Source organism: Lepidochelys kempii, chromosome 6 (assembly GCF_965140265.1).
Source record: "Lepidochelys kempii isolate rLepKem1 chromosome 6, rLepKem1.hap2, whole genome shotgun sequence".
NCBI lineage: Eukaryota > Metazoa > Chordata > Testudines > Cheloniidae > Lepidochelys > Lepidochelys kempii.
In genome coordinates this window covers 9171858-9192103 of record NC_133261.1, presented here as the reverse complement: position 1 = coordinate 9192103, position 20246 = coordinate 9171858, and the positions used below count along the sequence as shown (strand labels likewise).

Here is a 20246-nt window from a genome sequence, read left to right as displayed (position 1 = left end):
ACCTAAACTAAAGCAGAGCTGGTGCTTCATTACAGAATCATAGGACTGGAAGGGACCTCGAGAGGTCATCAAGTCCAGTCCCCTGCCCTCATGGCAGGACCAAGCACCATCTAGACCACCCCAGACAGGTGTTTGTCTAACCTGCTCTTAAAAATCTCCAATGATGGAGATTCCACAACCTCCCTAGGCAATTTATTCCAGTGCTTAACCACCCTGACAGTTCGGACATTAGGAAAAATTTCCTATCTAAACTTCCCTTGCTGCAATTTAAGCCAATTGCTTCTTGTCCAATCACCAGAGGATAGGAAAATAATTTTTCTTCCTCCTCCTTATAACAACCTTTTAGGTACTTGAAAACTGTTATCATGTCCCTTCTCAGTCTTTTTTTTTCCAGACTAAACAAACCCAATTTTTTCAATCTTCCCTCATAGGTCATGTTTTCTAGATCTTTAATCATTTTTGTTGCTCTTCTCTGGACTTTTTCCAATTTGTCCACATCTTTACTGAAATGTGGCACCCAGAACTGGACACAATACTCCAGTTGAGGCATAATCAACGTGGACTGGAGCATAAGAATTACTTTTCATGTCTTGCTTACAACACTGCTGCTAATATATCCCAGAATGATGTTTGCTTTTTTTGCAACAGTCTTACACGGTTCACTCATATTTAGCTTGTGGTCCACTCTGACCTCTAGATCCCTTTTTGCGGTAATCCTTCCCAGGCAGTCATTTTCCATTTTGTACATGTCCAACTGATTGTTCCTTCCTAAGTGGAATATTTTGCATTTGTTCTTATTGAATTTCATCCTAGTTACCTCAGACCATTTCTCCAGTTTGTCCAGATCATTTTCAATTATAATCCTATCCTCCAAAGCACTTGCAACTCCTCCCACCTTGGTATCGTCTGCAAATTTTATAAGTGTACTCTCTATGCCATTATCTAAATCATTGATGACTGTATTGAATAGAACTAGACCCAGAACTGATCCTTGCAGAAGCCGACTCGTTGTGCCCTTCCAGCATGACTGTGAGCCATTGATAACTACTCTGGGAATGGTTATCCAACCAGTTATGCACCAACCTTATAATAGCTCCATCTCAGTTGTATTTCCCTAGCTTTTTAATGAGAAGGTCATTTGAGACTATATCAGATGCCTTACTAAAGTCTCGATATACCACATCTACTGCTTCCCCCTATCCACAAGGCCATCACCCTGTCAAAGAAAACTATCGAGTCGGTTTGATATGATTTGTTCTTGACAAATCCATGCTGACTATTACATATTGCCTTATTATCTTCTAGATGTTTGCAAATTGATTCCTTCATTATTTGCTCCATTATCTTTCCGGGTCCAGAAGTTAAGCTGACTGGTCTGTAATTCCCTGGGTTGTCCTTATTTTCCTTTTTATAGTTAGGCACCATATGTGCCCTTTTCCAGTCTTCTGGAATATCACCCGTCTTCCATGACTTTTCAAAGATAATAGCTAATGGCTCAGATATCTCCTCAGTCAGCTCCTTGTGTATTCTAGGATGCACTTCATTGGGCTCAAGTGACTTGAAGACATCTCACTTGTCTAAGTAATTTTCAACTTACTCTTTCCTGTTTTGAACCTACCCCATTTTCACTGGTGTTCACTATGTTAGGCGTCCAATCGCCACCAACCTTCTTGGTGAAAACCGAAACAAAGAAGTCATTAATCATGTCTGCCATTTCCACATTTTCTGTTATTGCTTTTTTGTCTTCTTTGAGTAATGGGCCTACTCTGTCCTTGGTCTTCCTCTTGCTTCTAATGTATTTGTAGAATGTTTTCTTGTTACCCTTTATGTCCCTAGCTTGTTTGATTTCCTTTTGTGCCTTGTCCTTTCTAATTTTGCCCCTTCATTCTTGCGTTGTTTGTTTGTATTCATCCTTTGTAATCTGACCTAGTTTCAACTTTTTGTAGGACTCTTTTTTTTATTTTTAGATCATGGAAGATCTCCTGGTTAAGCCAGGGTGGTCTCTTGCCATTCTTCCTATCTTTCCTGTGCAGTGGAATAGTTTGCTCTTGTGACCTTAATAATGTCTCTATAACACATAATAAATGGGTTAATTGTTTATCAGGTCCAAATACCCTAACACTGCACTGGAGACATTACCATACCAGGACTGGCCTGGAGGTGTCTTAGCATTAGCTCCCCATGTTGCAATGTGGGTAAATTTGCTTTGTAAGTAATGACAGTACTCACAGCTCCCCAAAAGGAGAGAGGAAGTAGCGTGAGTGAAGGGACTGATTTGGTCGCTGGGAAGTAAGCAAAGCCACAGTGCTGTTAGCTACACCTGTAAAAGACATGTCCCAGCAAAGAGATGGAGGAAGATATGAAGAAAATCAAAAATAAGTCTTCCCAGAAGGTGTAATCTGCACTGACTGCTGAAAGGGAAATAAAGGGTCAGATCCTCCGGATGAGCCATTGATGCCCAGCACAGCTCAGGGTGACGGGTGTAGGCTACCATCACAGCCACCTGATCCTCAGACTGCCAGGCACCAGTCTGATCCTGAGCAGCAGCTTAGAGCAGCCAAGGGATCATTCCAGCTTCTGGGATCACCACAGAGACAGGGTCCTGAGTCTATGCCCCCTCCTCCAGTAGCTGTGAGCTGGGATGTCATAGAGCTGGTTATACTGGAAGATTTTCTAGGAAATTCTCAGTTGGCCACTTAAGCCATTTTCAAGTGGACTCTGCACTGCGCTGAGGATAAGGATTGGGATCAAACAATGCAAACCAACCTAGTGGAGTTCAAAGTGGGCCAGAACTATGTTTTATTTGCATGGAAGTAATGCCATTGGCTTCATTTTTGTTATACCAATATAAGTAAGAGAAGAATTGAACCCAGGATGTATAAGTCATCTGTTACTTACTGGGTACTGCTTTTCTTTAAATTACAAACATCAGGCTGTCTATGGAATGAGTAAACTGTATATAAAGTCACCATTTTCTACTCTGAAATTTTGGTTTGTTTTTACTTCCTTCTGCAGAAAGAAGTAAAGTATTTCAAGATGTTCTGTCCAGATTAAACCTGGAGAAGCACAGAAGCATCAAGATCAGGCTGAGGGATGTTTTGGAGATCTGCCCAGAAAGCATCAAGAACAGGATTCCAGAGGCATTAGGTGATTTACCTTGGCATTTCCTGAGGAAGGTCATGGCTCTGAATGGGACGGCCAGAAATACAAGCATTGGGCACAAGGCTCCTGCAGAAGAAATGGATGATTATGAGGAGAAACTGCATACTGATGGCACTTTCTGTTTTAGTGACACTGAGATGAAAGTTTCTCTGCAATCTCTTGATGTTCTTTGTGCTGTTCTGCTTTGCTCAGTTTCCTACAGCAGGAGATCCTGTCCAAAATGTCCATGTGCCAGTTTGCCCTCCCTCTGCTGCTACCCACCCTCAACACCCCCAAGGGCACCCTACTACTGTGGGTCATCAGGGACATTGTGAGGAAGTGGAGGCCGCACTCCCTGGCACAGAGCAGAGGGTTCAGAGAGGAGAGCCTGTTGCTCACAGAAATGCCAATGATTTCTTTTCTGTGGATGGGGAGCTGCAGCTTCTCCAAGTCCCAACTCCTCAATGAGGTTCTCAGCCCCTCCCAGCAGCACCACGATTTCTTTATCCATTGGGACATGGAGTCTGGGAACTTCCTTCAGAAAATCGCAGATGGGCTGGTTGAGATTTCCTGGTATTTCCCTGGGGGGACGGAAATTTCTGATCTTTTCCCAGAACCCATTGCAGTTACAAATCTGCACAGAGACATTGAGTCCCACTGGCTACAGTTTAGCTTTTTAACAGCGGTCTCCTCCGCAGTGTTCATAGTTACCGAGAGCATCGGTGAGAGAGAATACGAGCTGTTATCATCTCTGAAAAAAATCCAGCTCTAAATATTACTTCATCCTCAACTGCAAGAATAAGAAACCCAAAGAAACTCTGGGATTTCTTAATAAGCTGTCCTCAGTGTTGAAACTGAGCAAATCACTAGTACTGGTGAAAGATAGTACCATGAATAATGCAGGATTTGTGGAAAAAGGTGAAGTCCACCATAGGAACCATAGTGAATTCATCTCCGAAGACAGTGAGTTTGGAAGCCATGGCTGTGACGGCACGTGACCTAGGAATCCAGGTGGATGAGGAGTGTCAGGCATGTCAGTGTGCGAGGAAATATACTGAAGAAATCACTGCAGAAATAAGAGATGGGGCGAAATACAAAAGGGGAATGCTGAGCCTGCAAGGAGACCCATGGAAAAACTTGGCTCAATTGGAAAAAGAGATGTGCCAAATGAAAAGGCAAGGGGACGTGGCCATTGAAGACTATAAATCTGCGCTGAAACAGAAATGGTTAGAGATACGTAGACAGCACAATCAGTGTGACCGTACTAATGGTTTGACTAAGTTTATCAATGGAATAGTACAGTTGAATCCAGTGGAGAAACATTACTTTCTGAAATGGATGAAATTTAGCCTGGATAATATTGCTAGGGGGAATCTTTCTGAAATGTGGGCAGACTATAAAGAGAAATGTGAAACTCCAGGAGTGGACCGAAAACAGCTGGAGGAATTAGATAAATTAATATCTGATAGTTCCTTGGGGGTGGAGCATTTCATGCGTGAGTTGGGACAGTTCTATGACGCTGAATGCTCAATGGTTAAAGAAGGGAAAATGGAAGAAAGCCAAAGACAATTCTCCCATCTCCCATGCACAGCAGCTGACCTGATGCTGGAAGGGTTTCCTGTGGAGCTGATCGATGGAGATGCCTCCAACATCCCCATGAGCTGGGTAGTAGATGTTCTAACTCATCTCCATATCAGACTAGGGGGTAGATCCAGAATGGTGGTTATAACAGTGCTGGGAGTGCAGAGTACTGGGAAATCCACTCTTCTCAACACCATGTTCTGCCTGCAGTTGATCAATGTAGCGATCGATGTACGCGAGGAGCGTTCATGACACTCATTAAAGTTACAGAAGCTGTTCAGGAGCTGCTTGGCTGTGATTTCATCCTGGTGATAGACACTGAAGGTCTGAAGGCCCCTGAACTAACAGCACTGGAAGACAGTTATCAACATGACAATGAGCTGGCCACCCTGGTGATTGGACTGAGTGACATCACCATCGTTAACATGACCATGGAGAATGCCACAGAAATGAAGGATGTTCTGCAAATTGTGGTCCATGCATTTCTCAGAATGAAGGAAATAGGACAACAGCCAAACTGCCAGTTTGTGCACCAGAATGTCAGTGATGTGTCTGCTCATGATCAAAACATGAGGGACAGGAAACACCTCCTGGAGCAGCTGAATGAAATGACCAAAGCTGCAGCAAGGATGGAAAAGCAAAGCAGGGAAATGGCATTTTCTGATATTATGGAGTATGACCCAGAAAAACACAATTGGTACATGCCTGACTTGCGGCATGGAGTCCCTCCCATGGCTCCCGTAAACACTGGATACAGTGAGAGTGTGTGTGAGCTAAAGAAATACCTGTTTGAATTCATAGAGAACCGTTCACGGAAAAGAGCTGGAAAGGATATTCCTGATTTTATTGTATGGTTGAAGAGCCTGTGGAAGTCAGTGAAACATGAGAACTTCATCTTTAGCTTTAGAAATAGCCTTGTAGCTGAAGCCTATCACCAGCTGTCTATGAAGTATTCTGAATGGGAATGGGGTTTCCGCAAGGAGATGTATCTCTGGATATCTGAAAAAGAAACTTTTATCCAGAATCAGCTGCCAGAGACACTAGAGGGTGATCTCTTTCACAGCTTAAAAATGGAAGCACAAGGGAAGCTAGAGCAGGGAGAACAGAAGCTCTTGAATAACTGAGAACAGTATTTTAAAAGTGAAGCTCCAAATTTGAACCTGATAGAAAAGTACAGAGAAGATTTCAAAAGGAGCGCAAATAGCCTCAAAAGAGAACTTGAAAATTCTTCAACCAGTAACTGTAAGGAAGCAATTCGAATACGAAGAGGACAGCACAAGATAGACAATACCCAGTCTGAGTACAAGCAGAAAATTGAAGGGGAAGTTGACAGACTCTTGGCTGAATACCGAAACAGAGAAGATAAATTAGACCATGAGAAACTGAAAAAAGAATTTGAAACGATGTGGCGAGAAACCTTGTCAGAGTTAACGCTCTGTACTTTACAGAAACGTCAAGTTGTTCAAGATATGGATCTCCAGCTGAGAAAGGATCTGAAGCACAGAGCGGGTGCTGTCAGACAGATACTACAACATGCAAAAAGCCTGCTGGATTATAGAATGAAGTCTTTCACAATGAAGAAGGAGTACTTAAACTTAAAATGGACCAGAGCAGTTGCAGAATACTTCTCACAGGAATGTTACTGTAAAACTGAAGAGCTTGCTCTATCTTTAATGACTGAATGCAAGAAATACATTGAAGAAAAAGTTAAATCCAAAACAGACTATGATGAAACCTATTGTGGAGAACTGCTGCATATGGTTAATGAGAGGTTAAAAGAGGAGGAGATTGAGCAACTTCACACTTCTCCTTTGTTTGAAGTTGACCTGAAGCGTCACGTTTTGGGGGAAGCAGCTTGGGCATTTCAGAAGATGCATGAAGATTTTATCAAAGAAAATGATCCTCAGCAACATCTGGAGAAGCTGAAACCTCATTATTTCTCCATATTTACTGATCTCTATTTGGAAAAGAAGGAAAGCCAAACAAGGGTGAGGAATTTCTGCGATCAGTGTCTCAAACCTGCCCTGGTGGGTTATGTCAACAAAAGGCTCGGACTAGAAATAGTTGACAATTTTCTCAGCAGTGAACAGGCCCTTGAATACGCCAGCCAAAGCTTCTTTCAGTTCTTTTTGCTAAAGAAGCTGCTGGAAGAGATGAACTTTGACAACTATGTGAAATAGATAAGTAACTATGAAGAGTTTGTCAAATCCTGGATACAGAGATGTCTGATAGACCACTATGAAGGGAAGGCAAGTTTGAGAGATTTGGAGAAAGGGATTCTATCCAGAATAATAAATAAAATCAAGGGAATTCTGAAAAACTCCATAAATAAAAACAATAACACAGTTTCTGCCTTTTTAGACAGCTTTTGCAAAGAGCTGCAGCAGGACCTGGCCATTTCCAGCAATAGCTTAGTTGAAGACAATTAGAATCCGTTGAAGACAATTAAACTGCTATATTTAGAGCATGACTGTCATTTACTCTCCCTATTGTGCATTAAGAAATTAGTATTCTTGTTTTAATGTAATCACGCATAAGAAGCAACAGAAAACCATTTACAGTTAAACAAAATAAACTTGGGAACGGACTTTTTTGTGCTGGCTTATTTATTTTGAAATGTTGCCTTGGAACTTTTTGTTTTATTTAGCCCTGAGAGGAAGGATAGTGGGTGAGGTCAGCAAACATTTCAGGAGATGTGATACTTCCAAAGAACAAACCCAAGATCCCAAGTGATGCAGGAACCCTTAACATTTAAATTAGCCCTTCTGAGAGGCCTGATGCTGATAAGAATGACTGACCTCATGAAAAACGGGCTTTGTTTTCTCACTTAAACAGTGAGAAAATTTCACGGAGCCCTGAGCTCTCACTGGGGGGGATGGGGTGGAGACCCAATGGGGCACAAGTTAGTAACCGCTGTGGTGGGATAGGCAGGGCCAGCTCTGGAGTCAACAGAGCAACCCTCAGGTGAAGCAGTTAAACCCCAACCCAAAGACTGGAGTTTCCACAGTTACAAGGGAAATTAGATAACTAATTTAACTTGGATTTAAACCTGGAGAATGGTCAGTTTAGATGAGCTATTACCAGCAGGAGAGTGAGTTTGTGTGTGTATGGGGGTGGGGGGGATGTGAGAAAACCTTGATCTATGCAGGAAATAGCCCGACTTGATTATGTAAAGAGTTGTCACTTTGGATGGGCTAGCACCAGCAGGAGAGTGAATTTGTGTGGGGGGGTGGAGGGTGAGAAAACCTGGATTTGTGCTGGAAATGGCCCACCTGTTGATCACTTTAGATAAGCTATTACCAGCAGGACAGTGGGGTGGGAGGAGGTATTGTTTCATGATTTCTGTGTGTATATAAAGTCTGCTGCAGTTTCCACGGTAAACATCTGATGAAGTGAGCTGTAGCTCACGAAAGCTCATGCTCAAATAAATTGGTTAGTCTCTAAGGTGCCACAAGTACTCCTTTTCTTTTTGCGAATACAGACTAACACGGCTGTTCCTCTGAAACCAGCCATTCTTCTGTGTCTCAGTCCCCACCTGCCAGATGGGGAGGATCCTTCCTTGCCCCAAGGTGTTAGGGGGGAGTTTCATTCCTGTCTGGGAAGGGTTCAGATACCATGTGTGTGGCTTGGGCTCCAGGTGGGGGATGGTCAGACATTCACTGCGACGGGGTAACATGGGCAATGGGGAGGTCTGAGCAGTGACGACAGGGGAGGGCTCCACATCGGGCCACCCCTCCCAGAATGCAATGATTACTGAGGATAAACCCTGGCTCTGCGGATGCTCCCATTTCTGGGCCAGTCCCATGGCCCTGAAAGCCTGATGCTTCTGAAACTGGCCTCTGGGCATGGGGGCAGGGACCGTATCTGGCCTGGTCCCAGCTCCAGGGGTCAGGGTGGGGCAGGGTGGTGAGAGCGAGATGCTCAGCCTGGGTTTCTCTCAGTGCTGTGGGGTTTATGGTCCCTCCCCCTAGCCCTTCTCCCCCAGGCCCAGCAGGAAAGAGCAGTACCTGCAGCAGGGAGTGGGAGCTTCTGGGCATGGGAAGGGGGGGCCCTTCAAGGCTGTCCCACGGAGCACAGCCCCTGCAGCGCTTTGGGCACCTGGCGCAAGCACCGGATGTAGAACAGGTGCGCCATGATCGCTGCTGTCACGTCCTCCTGCTGCAAGGGAACAAGGATCGGTCAGAGCCTCCGACACCCATGGCAATGAAGGGCATGAACGGCACTGGGAGCCAGCAAAATTTCCACCCCAACCCTCCCCACATCCAAGGGACAGATTCCCGCACCCAACCCTCCGAGACGAACTCTTTTCTCCTCTCGAGTGACCTCCAACCCCACTCCCACCACTGTGGAATGAACTCCTGTCCCCTTCCTCTCAGTCCCCCTGTGAGAGCTATTCTACCTCCCAACCCAGCCAGGGATTAAGCTCCACTCCCCAGAATCCCCTTATCCACCCTCTCCCCCTCCAGCTGAGGGGCTGGAAGGCTCTGGGCAGCAGTGCTATGGGGTGAGAGGAGGTGGAAACCTTTCCCAAGGGGACCCCCCCCCCTGTTATTAAGATGATGCCATGGACAGTAGCTCTGGGGAATGGGGCACTTCAGCAGCCTCTGCTGACTGACTCCTCCAGTTCTCCCAGAGCAGGTGGTGGCTGGGATAACATGATACTAGGGCCCTAGGAACCAGCCTGAGGTCTGGAGGGGTATGAAACTCTCACAGGGGGAGTTGGCAGCCCCTAGCATGAGCAATAGCAGCGTGTCATGTTGATGTGACACCTGTTAGGAAATAGCCAAGCTGGGTCTGCTCTGCTTTGAGCTGCTCAGGGGAGAAGCTGACACCTACCAATGGCACCTGCCCGGGTCAGTGCAAGGGGATGGGATGGGAGTGACTGTCAATGGCCTGGAGGTGAAAGGCCCTGGGTGTCCCTCCCCAATTGATCCTTCTTTGGTTACCTCATTCCCGATCAGCTGGCCGGCTTCCCCCAGGATAGAATATGTCAGCACAAGCCCAGCCTGGCTGACACGGAGCTGGGGGTCATGTATGGCCAGAAGCGCTGCCTGGAGGAAAGATCTTTTCTGGCCTTCTGTGAAGATCTCTCCAAAGACCTAAAACCAACAGCACCAGAGCCCTTGTCAATTGTCCAGAACCAGGCTCCAAATCCCTCTAGTATCTCACAAGGTGGACAAGAGTCCTCCTTGTGCAGCCAACTTTTGGGGTCCCATGGACCAAGGAGCCCCCTTCAGGAAGAGGTTGCATGCACTGAGGAATAGCTCTTTCTGGAGCGGGAGTCACCACAGGTGCCATGACAGGCTGGGAACGTGTCTGCGCAGTCTGGAACCCAGCTCACAAAGACAACAAAGGACCCGCTACTGCTCCCAGCAGCGCTATTTTCTGCAGCTCACCCGCTAGAGGTTAGGGACCTTTTCGATCTGCTTCTGTTCCTGCTCCCCATCCCACCGACAATCCCACGAGCGTCACATATGCTGCAGTGACTCAGCCCAGGAAAGGAGCTCAGTGTCCCTCACACAAGGCCCAGGGCAGGGGCAGGTTCTCCTTCCTGACTCGCCCTGGTGCTCGGCAAACCCCAAACCCTGCCTGTGCTTCCAGAGGTGCAGGGAATCCAACAAGGATCTGGTCCAGCAATTGCTGGTGTGAGCTTCCCAACTCACTGACCCAGGGGCTCACCTCTCAGACACCAGGGTGTCAGCCAGGGAGACAGTGAGCAGAGCCAGATTCCTGGAGATACAATCCTTCATTAACTCAACCCACCAGAGGATCCCTTTTATGCCATGTAACCATGGATCCATGCAACACACACAAGCCTGGACCGTTAGCAAGGGTCCAGCCCAGGCTCCTCGGCCTCTTGCAGCCAAACACTGTCTGCTGGAAATAAGTATCATAGAATATCAGGTTTGGATGGGACCTCAGGAGTTCATCTAGTCCAACCCCCTGCTCAAAGCAGGACCAATCCCCAACTAAATCATCCAACAGATTTTTGTCCCAGGTCCCTAAATGGCCCCCTCAAGGATTGAACTCATAACCCTAGGTTTAGCAGGCCAATGCTCAAACCACTGAGCTATCCCTCCCCCTACAGAACACACTCACTGCAGGGGGAGACAGCTCCACACCTGAGCTACTGCAATGCCCTGGCGGAGAGTCCTTACCTCCCCAACCCTGGCCATGTTTCTGTACGCCAGGCGCTTGGTGTCTTGGAGCCCGTCCCGACACCACAGATCGCTCTCCTCTCTGATGTTCAGCCCTGGGGGAGAAAGACACACCCATTGGGGAGGTTTGGCATCTGGCTTTAATGCCTGTTTCCTTCTCTTCCCTTTGCTGGGTGAACACTGGCTGGGGTTCTCATGGCATCCACGGCCCAATGGACTGGCAGGGTCCCCACCAGGTGCTTTAGTACCTGAAGGGGGATTTGTCTCATTCATCACAGTAATCAGGTGACCCTTATGGTCATTGTGCTCTGGGCATGGGTGCCTGTTAATGGTGGCTGCTAATGCTGAAAACGCCCCACAGCCACTGACTTCAGGATCTGGCCCCAGCTACCCAACTGGTGACATTCTACAAGCTTTGTGTCCATCCCCTGTGGTCCCTGCCCCTGCCTTCATGATGGGCTCTTTCCCTCCATGTGTCTCAATAGGTCCGTTCCTGTCCCCTCACCAGCTGGCAGCCCCCTGGGGGGGCTGATTTCTCTGGACTGGGGGACAGAGCCAGGCTATGAGGTAAAGCAGCCAATTTCCCTGGCATCTTCGTCCCCTTCCTCTCTCCCTGAATTAGGGAGATGAGTGTGAGTCATCATCTAAGCTGGGGTCAGTCTCAGAGGAGGGAGCTTCTTTGTGTAGGGTCCCTTGGCCAGTAAGTGGGGGGCCCAAAACAGGGGCCTTCTTTCCATTGGGGTCCCTCTGCCCTCCTGCAGTTGGTCTAAGAGCAGAGGCCTTAGTTCTATTGGTGTCCCAATGGCCAGCTGGAGCTAGTCTCCAAGGGACTCATTTCTATGGGGTCCCATTGCCCAGCTGAGTTTCTTACCCCTCCTCTGCAGCAGGAGCCTCTGCAGCCAATAGATCCCAGCCCTGGCTTGCCGGCTGATGTCATCGGCTGGGTCAGAGAGGTAGAGACCCAGCCGCAGCACAAAGTTGCCCGCCTTGGGGAAATCGGAGGAGGTCTGGTGGAGGAGGAGAAGGGGGGAATCCATCAACATTCTGCCTTCAGCTCCCCAGCTCCCCGGGGCTAGAGCTCTGCTCCCATCCATCTGTAGGAGGCACTGAGGGAGAGGAACTAGAGCCCTCTTTCTCTCTGCCCCCAAGGGAGCTTGGAGCAAAGGGACCCACGGCCTGGGCCCTCTATGAGCACTAGCTGCCAGGCTTCTCCAGAGTAACAAGGGCACTGAGGCCAGGCGCGACCCTGCCAGCCAGTGGCCTATGGAATGTCGCAGTCCCTTACGGAGCCAGGGGGGACCACTTAACCAGGGGATGAGGAATTTGACTCAAGCCCTGGCTCTGCAGGATGCTGGGGTCAAAGGTCACTTACGTCAAATCCGGAGAGGGAGGTGGCAAATCGGAGCAGGGCAGCGCAGCTCCGTATGGCCCTAGCTCTCTCCTGGGTGTTTCTGGAGTCGAGCCAGAAATGGAGGTGCTGCCGGAGAAGAAGGCAGGGGACAGTCAGCCGGCAGGCTTACATGCTCTACAAACGAGCCTCTCCCACTCCACATGGGGCAGAGAACTTGTGCTCAGGGTGGAATATCTGACTCCTCATGTGGGGGTTCATGACACTGCCCACATCTTGCTGGGCACAAGCTGTCACTGTCTCTCCAGCCTGGGACAAAGCTCAGCCTTGGGGCTGGTCTATTTGCTCTGAACGCCTGATCCATCAACAGCCCATCAGGATCGAGGCACATGCCCTGTGCCCCCAGACCCCAGCTCTAGAGGCCTTGGTAGGATGGATGGAGGGGCCGTGGGGACAATCACTCCAGGAACTGCCGTGTCCCTAGGACAGAAGAGCTGATTCCCTCAGTCTTCTCCTGTATCTCAGGGTCTCCCTAGAAAGGAGCCAGTAACTTTTCTCAGAGGCCTGTGTCCCAGGTCGCACAGGGGTTTCAATCTGTCAGTCCCCAGCCAGGCCTGGTGCTCACTGTTAGTGCTCAATGGAACCATGCAGAGCTCTGGCTGACAGTCCCAGCTCCTTCCCTCTGCCCCCGCCCCTTCCCCGCCACCACTACCCCGGATGGCGGAAGGGTCCCAGCATTCAACTGCACTGATGGCTCTGGGAAAGCGTGGCCATCTGGGTCCAAGCTGGGAGGACACAATGGAAACATGGTTCTTCTAGTCTCTCCTTTGCAGCCCTCCCACGGGGTTCATGGTAAATTCCCCCCCAGACCCTCCCATTCTGCTCACCTCCAAGAGGTGCTGCAGCTTGTCCGTGGTGGGGGTCTCTGCCAGCAGGCCCCCGAGCATGGTGTCCAGGCTCTCTAAGTAGGTGTTGTGCAGAGCCTGTGTCATAAATATAAAGGCAAGGGTAAACCCCTTTAAAATCCCTCCTGGCCAGAGGAAAAATCCTCTCACCTGTAAACGGTTCAGAAGCTAAAGGTAACCTCTCTGGCACCTGACCAAAATGACCAATGAGGAGACAAGATACTTTCAAAAGCTGGGAAGAGGGAGAAAAACAAAGGGTCTGTGTCTGTCTGTGTGATGCTTTTGCCGGAGACAGAACAGGAATGGAGTCTTAGAACTTAGTAAGTAATCTAGCTAGGTGGGTGTTAGATTATGATTTCTTGAAATGGCTGAGAAAAGAGCTGTGCTGAATAGAATGAATATTCCTGTCTGTGTGTCTTTTTTGTAACTTAAGGTTTTACCTGGAGGGATTCTCTATGTTTTGAATCTAATTACCCTGTAAGGTATTTACCATCCTGATTTTACAGAGGTAATTCTTTTCTTTTTACTTCTATTAAAAGTCTTCTTGTAAGGAAACTGAATACTTTTTCATTCTTCTAAGATCCAAGGGCTTGGGTCTGTGGTCACCTATGCACATTGGTGAGGATTTTTACTAAACCTTCCCCAGGAAGTGGTGTGCAAGGGTTGGGAGGATTTTGGGTGGAAAGGCGTGTCCAAACTTTGTTTTCCCAGTAAACCCAGATAAAGTTTGGTGGTGGTAGTGGAAATCCAAGGGCAAAGGGTAAAATAGTTTGTACCTTGGGGAAGTTTTAACCTAAGCTGGTAAAAGTAAGCTTAGGAGGTTTTCATGCAGGTCCCCACAACTGTACCCTAGAGTTCAGAGTGGGGAAGGAACCTTGAGAGCCTGCAAGAAGAGGGAGCACCCGTCAGTCATGGGACATGGGGCTACCCTTCTCAGGGGACCAGGAGGGTTCTCTGGGGAGCCCTGGCCAGACCCAAAAGGTACATCCTGGCCTCTGCCATTCACATCACTGCAGGGACACTTAGCAAGAGTTCATGGCTGGATGCCTGCTGGCTCTTCAATCCTTGCCCTTAGCAGTTCTCTGCGCAGGGCCTGGTACCCAGCAGAATATGGAAAAGCCAAACCGCAATGGGTGGGAGGTAGGATCCCTGGGAAAGTCCAGGCAGCAGAGCACACAATGAGGAGAAGAGGGAACGCTGGGATCAGCCACAGAGGGGTAACGCAATCCTCACTGGCAGGAAGGGGCCCTCCCTTGCAGTTTGTGTCATCCCCCCGACCCCACACGCCCTGCCCGGGCTTGCCCCCCGCTCTGCTCACCCCTCCCCTATTCTCAGCAGCTCCATCAAACCGAGGGGGCAGGGACCAGAGGCCGCTCCTGCTCCTGGGACAGAGAAGTAGGATCATGACCTACCCGGAAGTGGGTGGTGTCCTGCCCCGTGCCCATGGTGAAAATGGTGTATTGTAGAGCCCGCAGGAGGCGTGACTCCAGCTCCAGGGCAAGTGGTGGCTTCAGTTTGCTGGAGGGAAAGAGGAGCCCGTGTTATGCTTGGCAGCACCGGAGTGGCGCTGGCAGTGTCATGCACATGACCCTCCTCCCCTGCAATGATCCCTCCCTATGGCCACTGTAACGTTACGGGAGTGAAATCACCCCCAGCCAGGAAAGAGGGGATGTTCCCACCTCCTCTGCTGGGGGATGCAAACAGACATGGCTGGGGTTAATCTAGGCCTGAGAGGATCTGCACCAGGGTTAGAGCAGCTGGATGGGAGGGTCCTGGTACCTGAGGCTGCAAACCGCGGCCATGGAGCTGGAGACGATGGAACTCGGCTCAGACACCATGGGCAGATCTTCAATCAGCTCCTGAGAGACCCCAAGGAGATAAAATTGCATGTGAGATTCAGGCCCTGTAGACCCACAGGCGCTTCCCAGGGAGGAGGCCAAAGTGCTCTGCAGAAACAGTCAGTGTCACCCCCACCCCCAACCAGCTGGCCTCCCCATTCCTCCCATCCATCAAACTTACTCTTTCCTTCCTCCTCTCCCACCCAATTCTTCCCTCCCGTCAGCCTCAGCTGCCCCTCCGGCCTTACAGTTTCCCCACTGCCAGTTCCCCATCAGTGTCAGAATTTCCTCTTTCCCTGCTCCCCAGTCCTCATCCCCAGGAAGCCCTGTCCTCTGCTTCCCCCTCCAGCCCCACTAACTCTTCCTCCCATGTTGGGCTCCCTCACCCCAGGAGCCGGGCACGGGGTCCCACTCACCGCAATGCTCTCCACAAGGGCCGCTTTGGAGAAGTGCGGCTCCAGAGTGTCCCACCCCTGCTGCTGTGCCGAGAAGCACAGACGTGGGACAGCGTGGAGGAAGCGGAGCTGTTTGGCCCTGTCCTCCACCCACTAAGAGTGGGGTTGTGGGAGAGAGAGAGAGAGAGATGGTCAGGTAGGGACCTCCCCACCCCACCTACAAAAGCTCCAGGTCTCAGGACCTCCCTGGAGTTGGACAGGGAAAGCCGCCCCTCTTCCCAAAACCAGTGTCACCCTGCACAGACTAGGGTTGTAACTGGGGCAGTGTCTGCGGGGAGCGGACACCTTGGCCTGCATGAGATGAACACCCCCACTTTGGGGTGCCAGGTAACAGGGGAGAAGTGCCCCCCATTGCGGGTGATGGATTCTCTGGGACAAGACCCCGAATGTGGGTGGGGATGGAACAAGGGGCAGGAGAGACTTGGGGGCAGTGCAGCTGGAAGATTTTTGTACCTCAACTCTGCCCTGGAGGTGCTGCTGGATGACCCTGATGGTGTCTTGTTCAGGGGACACATCCTCCTCCTCCAGCTGGGCACTGAGGGTCTCTGCACCAGGGAGAGAAGGAGAAAAGCATCATTTATGCTACTGCTGTGAGAATGCAGGGTAGAGAAATGGCTCAATGTCCCCCATCCTCAACAAGGAACCCCATGGCATCAAGGTCCCCACCCTGCCCTTCCCAGAGATGACCTCAGCCCCATCAGCCTCAGGGCCCCGTGGCCATCAGCCCCCACCCAACATTACCAGGGGAGGCTGGAGTTCCCCCAACTCTGCCCAGCATCTCCTGCCATGGAGTGTGGCTGGGCCACTCCCACTGGTGTCAGTGGGGCTCCCGTGGCTCCGTCCTGGCGCCTTGGTGAGCCAATGGGCACAGGGTGTGTCATAAATATCAAGGGAAGGGTAACCACCTTTGTGTATACAGTGCTATAAAATCCCTCCTGGCCAGAGGCAAAACCCTTTCACCTCTAACGGGTTAAGAAGCTAAGATAACCTTGCTAGCACCTGACCCAAAATGACCAATGAGGGAACAAAATACTTTCAAATCTGGAGGGGGGCGGGGGACTAATCAAGGGTTTTGTCTGTCTGTGTAATGCTTTTGCTGGGGACAAATCAGAAATGCAAGCCTTCCAACTCCTGTTAAGTTAGTAAGTAATCTAACTAGCAAATGTGTTAGATTTTCTTTTGTTTAATGGCTGGTAAAATAAGCTGTGTTGGAGGGAATGTATATTCCTGTTTTTGTGTCTTTTTGTATCTTAAGGTTTTGCCTAGAGGGATTCTCTGTGTTATAAATCTGATGATCCTGTAAGGTATTTACCATCCTGATTTTACAGAGATAATTCTTTTACCTTTACTTTTATTAAAATTCTTCTTTTAAAAAACTAACTAATTTTTCATTGTTCTTAAGAACCAAGGGCTTGGGTCTCGGTTCACCTGTACCAATTGGTGAGGATTATTATTAAGCCTTTGCAGGAAAGGGGGTGTAGAGCCTTGGGGGATATTTTGAGGGAAGATGTCTCCAAGTGGTCTCTTTCCCTGTTCTTTGTTTAAAATGCTTGGTGGTGGCAGCATACTGTTCAAGGACAAGGCAAAGTTTGTACCTTGGGGAAGTTTCTAACCTAAACGGGTAAAAACAAGCTTAGGGGGTCTTTCATGCAGGTCCCCACATCTGTACCCTAAAGTTCAGAGTGGGGAAGGAACCTTGACATGGTGGCAGTGGTGGGATCATTTTGGACCAGAAGCACAGCAGGATTTTAAAAGGTTTTGTAAAAAGTGATTGCAGCTGTAGATTTTGTCTCTCTGTCTGGGGGACAGAGCAGCAGGCATAACAAAAGGAGTTTTCTGTCGGCTGAGAACAGCTATCAAAGAAAAAAGGTATCGGGTTACAGCACAGCAAAATTTTACAAGTCAGGGTTTTTGGGTTTTTTGCTTTATTTCTAACTCTTGGGTGTAAAGTGAGTTAAAAACAGAGAGGTTAGGAGGACAGAATGCCATGTTCAACAGAAGCTGCAATTAGCCAGATTTGAGGCTGAGGAAAAACAAAAGGAACATAAAAGATGGGTCGAACTCAGGCAGAGAAAATGAAGGCAAAAAAAGAAATGGAGGCAAAGGAAAAAGAAATGGAGGAGAGGAAAAAAGAAAAGAAGCATGCAGAGGAGAAGAAGGAAAAAGAGAGGAAGCATACAGTGGAGATGGAGAAGGCAAAGGCTCGGCAGAATATACTAAATAACCCTAACAATCCTTCCCCGACAATCCACAAATCCTTCCCCAACAATCCACAAATCCTTCCCCAACAATCCATTACACTATGTCCACAGTATAATGAATCCAGTGATATTGCTGAATATTTTCTCACCTTTGAGAGACTTTGCACACTCCATCAAATCCCTGAAGCTCACAAGATGACCAGATCGGCCGCAAGATTGCCTGGAAGAGCTCTGGACATATTCAATAAGATGGTGATTGAGGAGGCTTCGAACTATAATAAATCCAAGGGTTTGGTTTTAAAACAATTTCAAGTTACACCTGAAACTTACAGAGTAAAAGTGAAAGCCCTTAAGAGAGGACCTGGACTAAGTAATGTGGCTTATGTAAACCAGAGAACAGATCTGTTTGAGAAATGGCTCAATGGACAGGATGTAACTAGCTTTGGAGGAATACGGGATTTGATAATACAGGAGCAATTCCTGAATATGTCCAAGGATGATAGAAAGCAGTGTTTATGGGATAAAAAAATGGACTCAGCAGGAAGTCTTGCTTTTTATGCTGATCTATACAAGCAGTCCCAGACTGCCAGAGAGGCGGGGCAAACCGGAACAAAACGGGTGGAGGGAGGAGAGAGGAACAACCCTGGTCACAGTTGGAGCGGATACCAGAAGGGACACCCTCAGACCACATCCTACTACCCGGGGCAGCCCAAGGCCCCAACTACACCCCAAGGAACACTCCAGACACCTTGTTGTCCCACCACACCGTTCTCCAGCAACCCACCTCGCCCCAGTGACCAGTCAGCTGGGCAAAGTTTGAAATGTAACAAGCCGGGACATGTCAAGCCCAACTGCCCCAAGAACCCCTGGAAATTATAGTTCATTGCACCAAAATCACACCAGAGGTTCTCAGGCCCAGATGCCTCCCAGACACCCTCAGAGTGGAGGGAAACTGTGAGTGTGGGCAGGAAGAAGGTCACAAAATGGAGGGACACCGGAGTATTGGCTATCCAGGCTTCCTTAGTGGACCCCAATTTAATTGACCCAGAGGTCCAAGTGACAATTCAACCCTTCAAGGCCAACTGTTTTGACTTGCCTACAGACAAGTTGTCTGTTCGCTACAAGGGCTTGTCAGGAACGTGGACTTTTGCAGTCTATGATAATTATCCCATCCCCATGCTGTTGAGGGAAGACTTGGCCAATCATGTGAAGCTAGCCAAGAAGTTGGGAATGGTCACCCGCAGACAGGCTAAGCAAACTGTCATACCTAGCTCTATTTCGGAGACTTCTACCAGGACGCACTCAAAGATATTGGAACCAGACCCCATACAAACGTCTGCAACAGCAGTAGTGAATCCAGTCACAGAGCCAGTCCCGGAACTGTGGGATTCAGTAGTGAATCCAGTCACAGAGCCAGTCCCGGAACTGGAACAGCCCCATCGCTTGCATCGCTTCCAGAGGGACCAAGCCCAGGTCCACAATCCAATCAGGAATTGATGTCTCCAGCATCAAGGGAACAGTTCCAGACCGAACAGAAAGCAGATCAAAGCCTCCAGAGAGCTTGGACGGCAGCACGGAACAACCCACCGCCTCTCAGCTCTTCGAATCAATCCAGGTTTGTTGTAAAAAAAGGACTTTTATACAAGCAAACTCTTTCTGGTGGATACGAGGAAAACTGGCATCCTCAGAGACAGTTGGTAGTTCCAACTAAGTACCAGGTAATGCTATTAAGCTTAGCCCATGATCATCCTAGTGGCCATGCTGGGGTGAACAGAACCAAAAACCATTTGGGAAAGTCGTTCCACTGGGAGGGAATGGGCAAGAATGTTTCTACCTATGTCCGGTCTTGTGAGGTGTGCCACAGAGTGGGAAAACCCCAAGACCAGGGCAAAGCCCCTCTCCAGCCACTCCCCATCATTGAGGTTCCATTTCAGCAAGTAGCTATAAATATTCTGGCTCCTTTTCCAAAAAAGACAGCCAGAGGAAAGCAGTACATACTGACTTTCATGGATTTTGCCACCCGATGGCCAGAAGCAGTAGCTGTAAGCAACACCAGGGCTAAAAGTGTGTGCCAGGCACTAGCAGACATTTTTGCCAGTGTAAGTTGGCCCTCCGACATCCTTACAGATGCAGGAACTAATTTCCTGGCAGGAACTATGGAATGCCTTTGGGAAGCTCATGGGGTGAACCACTTGGTTGCCACTCCTTACCACCATCAAACAAATGGCCTGGTGGAGAAGTTTAATGAAACTTTGGGGGCCATAATATGTAAATTTGTAAATAAGCACTCCAATAATTGGGACCTAGTGTTGCAGCAGTTGCTTTTTGACTACAAAGCTGTACCACATCCCAGTTTAGGGTTTTCACCATTTGAACTTGTATATGGCCACAAGGTTAAGGGGCCATTACAGTTGGTAAAGCAGCAATGGGAGGGGTTTACACCTTCTCCAGGAACTAACATTCTGAACTTTGTAACTAACCTGCAAAACACGTGCCAAACCTCTTTAGCCCTTGCCAGAGAAAACCTACAGGATGCTCAAAAAGAGCCAAAAGCCTGGTATGATAAACATGCCAGAAAGCATTCCTTCAGTGTAGGGGACCAGGTCATGGTCTTGAAGG

At 48.7% G+C, this 20246-nt stretch overlaps 1 pseudogene; it reads left to right on the top strand.

Annotated features, from left to right (window-relative positions):
• Positions 1–4031: 4031 nt before the first annotated feature.
• LOC140912933 (up-regulator of cell proliferation-like) overlaps positions 4032–20246 on the top strand; it is an 80532-nt pseudogene continuing 64317 nt past the window's right edge.